Here is an 8605-nt window from a genome sequence, read left to right on the forward strand (position 1 = left end):
TGCACCAACATGGAGGTTAATAACAACATGGAGAATAAAGCTTGTTCCCTTCTCCCAAGATCTCTGGAAGGGCTCAGTTAGTCTGAGATTCCCTCTCCAAATGGGAGTTTGAATGTCCTGTCCCCATTAATCTATTCTGATTGATGGCTCTCCTAACTATACTCTATTAATAGATAATCTCTATTAAATCCAGTGCTACGGTTTGATACTACCTTTTAAGACTACGCTCTTTTTGTTTGGTACAATCAGACTGAAGGCAGGCCGTTTGATCTGAAAGAGCCTGATTGGTTGTGTGCTACATATGTAATGTAGTAAAGGCTAACATCTGTGGTCATGGCCACAAAGAAAATTACTTGCTGATATCTGAAAGCCACACCCTTCTTCTTAGATGCTAGTGGGTACCCCTTGCAGTGTAAGGAACGATGACTGCCAATTACACATTTATTTCATGTATTCACATTTTCATGCAATGCTTAGGAAACACCATATTGAATATACTTTGTTATTGTGATTGTTTTTATAAAAGGCTTCAAGTCGAGGTCAGCAACACATACAGGCTCAAAAGGATACCGTGTAGCAGATTATGTGAAAATGACAATGTGAAAGTGCAAGGATCTGGAGTTCCACAGGGCAAAAAAAACCAGAAAAAGGCAGAAAATCTGAGGCAAGTGTGGAACTATGAAAGCCAGGAGCAAAAATGGAGCAGGCAGCAGGGAAGGGAGGGATGATTCAGAACCAAGATGGGAATTTGTTTTTGAAACAGTTCCTTTGTTCATTCAAAACCATTTGAGAGAACATGGAAATTTGGCATCCAGGAAACAGAAACAGCCACAGGCAAAGTATGATGGTTTTCATTTTGCTCCTGTCATATGTCATCCTGACATGTTGCAGACCACGGCTGGTGCTGCCGTTAACAGAATTAACAAACACTAGTATGATGTATAAATAACCGGACATAGTAGTGATGGACAAACAGCAGAAGAGGCCCATGGTGATAGATGTGGTGATCCCAAGTGATAACAACATCAGGGACATGAAAAGCTGGAGAAATACCAAGGCCTGAGAGAAGGGCTGGAGAAGAATGTGAAGGCAGCAGTGGTAACTGGAGCACTAGTAGTACTGGAGTAGTTCTGGAGTAGTTCTGGAGTAGCAACTGGAACTGTGACCCCCAAACTGGGAGAATGTGGCACCAGCAAATTCCAGGAACAACATCCAAGATCTCCATCCAGAGTGCAGACCTGGGAACAGCTAAGATACTACGCAGGATACTCAAACTCCCAGGCCTCTGAAGGAGGCCTTTAAATAAACTATATAAAATATAAACTATGTAACTATATAAAATATATATAACTGAAACATTTGGAGACTCTGTAAGTGACTAAGTAAGTTCTGTTCTTGCAGCATTTATACATAAAACTTCATCCATAAATGCTAATGTTGGCTAAAAATGCACTAAGGCCTAAGAGTACCAGTTAGCATAGCACAATGGACTAATGCTAAAAGACTCGTTATTAACATTATTATTCATTAATATTATTATTATCAACCCTACTCATTATTAACATTTATCATCATCATCATCATCATCATCATCATCATCATCATCATTATTATCAACCCTACTTATTATAATAATAATAATAATAATAATAATAATTATTATTATTATTATTATTATTATTATTATTATCAACCCTACTGATTATTAACACTGTTGGCATTTTGGTGTTCGTTTAGCAGCGTTCCATTAACCATGAGTGCAACTTTGCTTTGAAAAGTGCAGAGAACAAGAACCATTAATTTCTGCTGTTCTTCAAATTAGCTCTGGGAATGAAGGAACAAGTTCAGGAGAGGTTTACTGTCCATGTTTCTGAAGCCTGTTGGTGCTGAACAATACAAGTATTCGCAATAAAGTCAAATATATCTGTAGTACAGTTGTTTTCTGTTTATTTTTGTTTTAAAATGATTTGTTTTGTTTCATGAATTATTGGTTACACTGTGTTGATTATCTCACCACTGTGTGACAGAATATAAAAATGAACATTTTCAGCGCCTGTTATTATGAACATATGTTTCATTTTATTGGCTAAAAGAAGCATGCTATTACTTGAATTATTATTTAATAAATTAGGCAAAAAATTATAGAGGAAATACTAATATTTTCATTTTAAAAACGTGCTGGAGACAAAACAACCTTTCTATGTTCAACATTCCATATTTCTGCTACATCAGACAGTGCTTGGATTAGCAACACTTGGCCCTGGACTTCTCTGGTGATGCTGGAATTTCACAATGGAGTTCCAGAACTCACACCCCAGTCCTACAGACACAAAGGAGAGATTCACCTTCCCGCTCTCATTATACGGCCACCTGGCCTTAAAAGATAACACATCATATGCATGTTTTATAGCGCTAATAAAAAATACGCTTTAAAATTAGGATGTTAAATTCAAATAAAATGTATATGTTTTGCTAGTGTGTAAATCTGTTGTGCTGTAATATCATTGTTGGAATATCTAGCGTTACCCTGGATAGGGAGGTTAATTATTTGTCCAGTTTAACCAGTTGGTCTGGACAGCACCTTCTCCAAGATGCAAAGTCTGTCTTCTTAATATGTACCTTAAGGTACAAGCGCAAACATTAAAACATGGACCGGCCTTGTGTCCAGTGGTTTGTCTTCCACACCGCTGCACACCTCGAAGACGGGGTCCGCCTCCCGGCACGGTGCACACTGCACGGATCCTTGTGTGCGCTGTGGGTAACTCGATCACTTCGGCATAATGTTTTGGTATGGGACCGCCAGCTGTTTCCAATCAGTCTCCTGCAACGCAACGGCTCATCAGTGGCTGTGAATAATACGTTTTGATTGCTTTTCCCTTCATTAGGAAGTCAAGGCATCCAGAGTGCTCAAAGGTTCTCCTAGGATAAATAAGGCCTCTGAGTCTATCATTCTTATGTTATGAGGTTAGCGCAGAACTCAGCAATGCTTGGATGGAGTCCATGGAGTGAGTGGAAATTACACTCTCTGTAGTTGCCATTGTTAAAGTCTTACCTCTGGAATTGTAATTTTTTTATTCTTAATCTATTCCCTTGGCTGTTCTGGTTCCCAGTGATTTAGTGGAAAATTCATAACAACAGCATATCTTCTTAATTCCAAAGGAAGGTGGATTTCCTTGTGCCATTTATTGAAATCTCATTGTTGCCAGTGAGACAATGTAACTTTGAATTTTTGGATAGGATCTCCAGGAACAAAAAAGGCCATTCAATAAGGAACATTCCAGAAGCAGTTGGCAAGAACAGCAGCGGTCCGGGCTTCACACCATGAGCTCAGAAATCCTGGTGAAGCCCGGCACAGGAAGTCAGGGATGTAGATTTAGTACTGCGGGGCCACAGGTTCGAATAATTTTCTCCTCTAACAGCACTCAGTGTAAACTTGAGTAAGGCCCTTAACCCAAAGCCCATCATGGCATACTGTATACTTGCACCCTGGTTTCTCCTACATGTCATTTTTCAAGGACGTAGATATTAATCTTACTGACAACACTGGCAGGTGCCATGGGGTGGCAGTGAGATTTATTTTTTAAAATATTTACACGTTCATTTGATTATAGGGATTTCTCTGAAAATGGTTGGAAAGTGCTTGAGACTGCATGTGATGGGTAATAATGGAATACATGTAATGACGTTGCATAATGAGGATACAATAAAAAGGTAACTGAGCTGTACTGTCACGCATGTCCATTATCATTACATATATGTCGGTAGGATTTTTATTCACATGTAGTTCTAACAAAGAGTTGCGCTCCTGCTCCCGAGAGCCGCTGTTAGACTAAACTGGTCTTATGATAACACTGAGAGCTCATTCCAGAAATGGTTTGACTGATCCGTCCACTGTGTGGGCCAACAGAGGGAAGCCCTTTTGGGTTTACGTTAGGGCCATGGGTCATGCCGTCTCCCTGACACAGTGGGTTCCTCCATCTCTAGGAGGCGCAGAGCACACACCAGGCCCATGTCAAATATTTCACCCCACCTGAGCTGTATGTCTACCTCTCCGTCTGTCCAAGGCAGTTGACTTATTGTGATACTCACACTTCCTTGTTGACATGAAAGGGATTCTGTACAGTGTAAAGCGTGTATGTGTATGTCTGTGTTTTTGGGTGGATGGGTTTGTGTATTCTGTGTTTTATGGTGACAAATGTATCTAACAGTGTGGGCAGGGGGCTGTGGGACCCCACTGAGGAAAAAAAATCACAAAAGTGTTGAAATGTAAGCATGTGTTAAATGATTTAGGAACAGTGAAACCGAGGTCAAAAAAACAGTGGAGTGTATATGTGGGTGTGTGTGTGTGTGTGTGTGTGTGTGTGTGTTGACTGAGTGAATTGCATTGTAGTATGTGCTATTTTACCATTCCAGAAAACAACTTATCACAATTCAAACAATGACCTATTTTTCACTCTCAGCTCAGTCTTTTTTTTAAGTTTGATGTTTTAAGTTTGATTCATGCACCCACATTGCAGGACAGACTGCGTCGCGATTTCTGAGAATGCTTCTGTGGAGATTTGTAAACCCACAGAGATCAGCATGAAATCAGTACTGTTCAAACACATACTGAATACATCCCCCCTAACAAAGCACAGACGGAGGCCCCGTGGATACTTTGCTGCACACGTAACTATGCATTCAACTTTACTTACCAAAAAAGAGATTATTGAATTATCAAAGTATTTAACAGGAAATACAATGAAGCATGATTTGTTCATAATGTGGTAGAAATGGATGCCGAAAGGTCATTCATCTTGACACAATTTCATCTTCTTCTCTTAATGTTCTATCTAGAAAACGAACTAAGACAGGGGACGACACGCCCCTGGCGACCTGACCACCCAGCCCCGATGATCTGACCACCCAGCCCCGAGAGAGGGTCCAGATCCGAGGTCAACAGAACCATCAGGGCCCTTGGCAGGGGTTCCAGGTTCATTCTGACCCTCGTGCTTCCCAAGATTTTTGTGTGTTGCCATCAGTATGTTTGTAGAAGGGAGGGGGTTCATATTGGATCCTCTTCTGAGAGGCCCACTGCTTGTGCTCGGAGGGAAACTCGCCACTGACGGCGTGGTCATCGGTCATGGCACTTTTATCTCTCTGTGATGCCGGGGGGGCGGACAACCGTTTATTCCAGAAGCAGTGTATAGAAAAACTCTCTCCCTACTTCTTCCCTTCAGACTTGACGCCGACCGTGAAGCAAGTGTTTATCTTGGAAGAGGCAGACAGACGGTAGCACATGAGCAGGACGGGGTGAAGCGGGTGGGAGCAGGGGCTCTGGCATGAAGGGGGTCCAGGAGGAGGGAAAGGGTGGGGAAATTTTTTAAGTGCAAAACCAGGAGCAGTGAAGAATTCCGCTTTTTTCCTCTCCTCGCTCCCACCTTTTGTGGGAAACAAGGCTTTAGTGTTTGCTGCCTGCACGTCCGAGGTCTTGATTTCAGCTACCAGTCGTAGTGCCTGAAAGTTTCAGTGGGGAGAACTGAAACCTGAGAACGTCCTGTTGTTTTTGTTATTCTGAGAACTGAGAATCCTCGACCGCTTTGTGATGGTTTTGGTGCAGCTTGTGGAAGTTCCCCACCTCTCCTAATAATGGTTGTCATGGGAAGAACCTGACCAAAGTCCAGTTCCAAATGCGCCACAAGTCCTGCAGGCCTCCTCAAAGTTCCACAGTTTGGCGTGCACATATATGGTGCCAGAGTCCTCAGCAGCGCTCGACTTAGAAGGGTCCGTGGGGCACAGACTCGATTATCGGGACGACTGCATGATGCTTCCTGTTGTTTTCACACTAGTGCTTGCACTACTTAACTAATAATCCTTAACTAATTAATAGAGAATATTTTTCAAATGTGACTCTTGTATCAGACATAACAGAGGTTCTGAGTTGATGAGTAAGATATGTGTGCATGTGTGCTTGTGTGTGTGTGTGTGTGTGTGTGTGTGTGTGTGTGTGTGTGTGTGTGTGTGTGTGTGTGTGTGTGTGTGTGAGATACTGAAACTAGGCAGCTCTGAGGCTTGTGCCACTGTTTTACTCTGTTTATGGAGGCCCATAAAAGATTAATTAAAAATAACACAGAAACCATTTTTCCGAATGACATTGTGGGTATTCTATAAATGAATGAGTGGTGAATCAGAAAGGGGCTTGTTGACACAAATATCACTGTCAGAGCTTAGAAATGCAGAGTTGTTAAAAGGAAGCCTGTAGGAAGTGTGTGTCTGCGTGTCTGTGCACTAATATAATTAGCCTACAGTGCCATTTCTGTAAAATCTGCTTCACTTTATCTGACTTGGATGTAGGTTCGTGAAGAGCAGAACTCAGCCAGTGAGCAGTAAGGATTTTCAGCTCTGTGTTGAAGCCATCAGCAAAGGTGTTTCCCTGCACTCAAGTATTATAGCTCTACAGGACAAGCACATCTGGAAAATCAAACCCTCATCCAATCCAAATAAAGGTGCAAACTCTCAACTCAGATGATTAAATTGGTCAAATCAGCCTTTACAACATAATTACCATTAATGGTCCATTTATTTCTGTAACAGTGTTTTCTTTTCATCCATTTTCCAGTTTTGTTGGTCAACTGTCATTAACAGTAAAACACTGCAATATAGTTATAGTTGTGTGAGTAACCCGAATGACACAGTTAAAATCATTCTCTTGATCATGGACTACGACTAGGACAGTTGGAATGTTTTATATATGACACACTTGTGTTCGGCAGCAGACCTGCACTGGCCTGCTCTTTCCGTATTACTGCAGAGGAGTTTCACAAAGCTCTGACTCGAAGTCAGAGTCACCACATCATTCCAAATATGCCCGTGTCTTCACGGAGCCACTATCACCATTGCCATCGCCTGCAAAAAATTCCGTTGCCCTCCAGAAGTCCCAGCAGTGGGATCTGAAACCACAAGCTTTTCTGTCCACGGAATAATATCAGTCCGGGTGTTTGCGCCTCTGCCTGTCAGGGTGTTGCATAAGTCAGAGTGTCTCTTTAAACACTTGGTTGGTAAATGAAGGCAGCTGTTGCAAAACCGAAGATGAGCATTTGTTAACGTGAATGATGATAAGCCCTGTTGAAGTCCCACACGTGCTGGTTCCAGTACTGTTGCCATGGGGGTAGATTTCCACATTTATCAGTGGTCCACGTTTCCTTGCTATTTTGAAATTCAGATTTTAAACTATTCACTCACTATCATAAACCATCATAAACTATCATAAAATCATAAACCTTTACTTTGATTTTCCACGAAATGGGATTTTTCCAGTTGAGTTGAATATTTGAAATACTTCATGCATGCTTGGGCTACAATTCACAGACTTGAGAACTTGGGGTGGGCCGTAAGCCAAGCTTTTAAGTTGAATATTCTTTTGCCTCAAGGTTACCTTGAAGCTTAGTGCTAATGTGCAGTTTCTTTCAGGTTGATTTCTAGTAGTGGGTCTGCTAAGTCCCACTCTGTCCCATACTGATATATTGACAGGCTATCTTGACTTCTACAAAACCCACAGAACATGTTTCTGTCTCAATGACAGGACTTCTCTCATCCTCCTCAGTGTGAATCCACCTTCCTTCAGAAAGCTGCAACTGTCTTTCTGATCTTTTGCCATTGCATTCTGCTACTGTTCTCTTCTTTTGACCTTGACCTCTGCCTGTCGCAGATCCCACACTCAACCTGAACTTCAGCAGACCTGCCCCAGCACTGGATGTTCCCATAACATCCCTCACTGTATGACTCTCCTCTCCTGCTCCATGCCTCCTCCACCCAACGCCACCTTCACTTCGTCTCTCCTTCCCTCCCCTGCTTCTACGGCCACAACTTCCCTTGGACGTGAGGATTCATGTTCTCTCTCCTTGGAATCAACCGCCCCCCCTTCACCTCCACGCAGTACTCTAACCTCCAAGGCTCCGTCAGTCTCTGTCTCATGTCTCCGATCCCTCCACCAGCTCGTAGTCTTCTAACATGCTTCTCTCCTTTCTCCGCAGATGAAGTCTTACACTTCCCGACATCCACCATTCCATCCACCTACCGGCTGGACCACATCTCATCCTCATCTCCCCCACCAATCTCTGTGCTTTCATCCGTGCCTTCAATAGAAACATCTTTCTATTTCTGGGTCACTTAGCATCTGCCTTTGGGACAGCTGGGGGGGAGGGGAGCAGGGTAACCATACTGAAAAGGTGGAGAACTTTAGGAGAATCCCTCTGTTTCTGTCTACCCACCTCTTTGACCTCTGAGGGAGAGCAGGGTGGAGAGGAATGGGGGACCACCCAGGTGCGCTCACTCATCTCCAGGCCTGACCGCTGCAGCTCCCTCTTGACCGGTCTTCAGGTCCTGGTAGCTGATCCAGAACGCTGCAGCACGGCGGGCCTTCAGTGCTCCTAGGATCTCCCGTGCTTTCTCCACTTATGTGTTCGCTTCACTGGCTTCCTGTGGCATCTTAAAAAGCACTCAGTAGTTCCTCTGTGTATATGCATTATACTGAAAGAGTTACATCACAGCCTTTCGAAAGGACGCAGTGGTGAAAACCAATGCACCATGTACTTCCAATTAACTATAAACTTATGACAGAGGGTAG

This window comes from Electrophorus electricus, chromosome 7 (assembly GCF_013358815.1).
Source record: "Electrophorus electricus isolate fEleEle1 chromosome 7, fEleEle1.pri, whole genome shotgun sequence".
In the NCBI taxonomy this organism is placed as follows: domain Eukaryota; kingdom Metazoa; phylum Chordata; class Actinopteri; order Gymnotiformes; family Gymnotidae; genus Electrophorus; species Electrophorus electricus.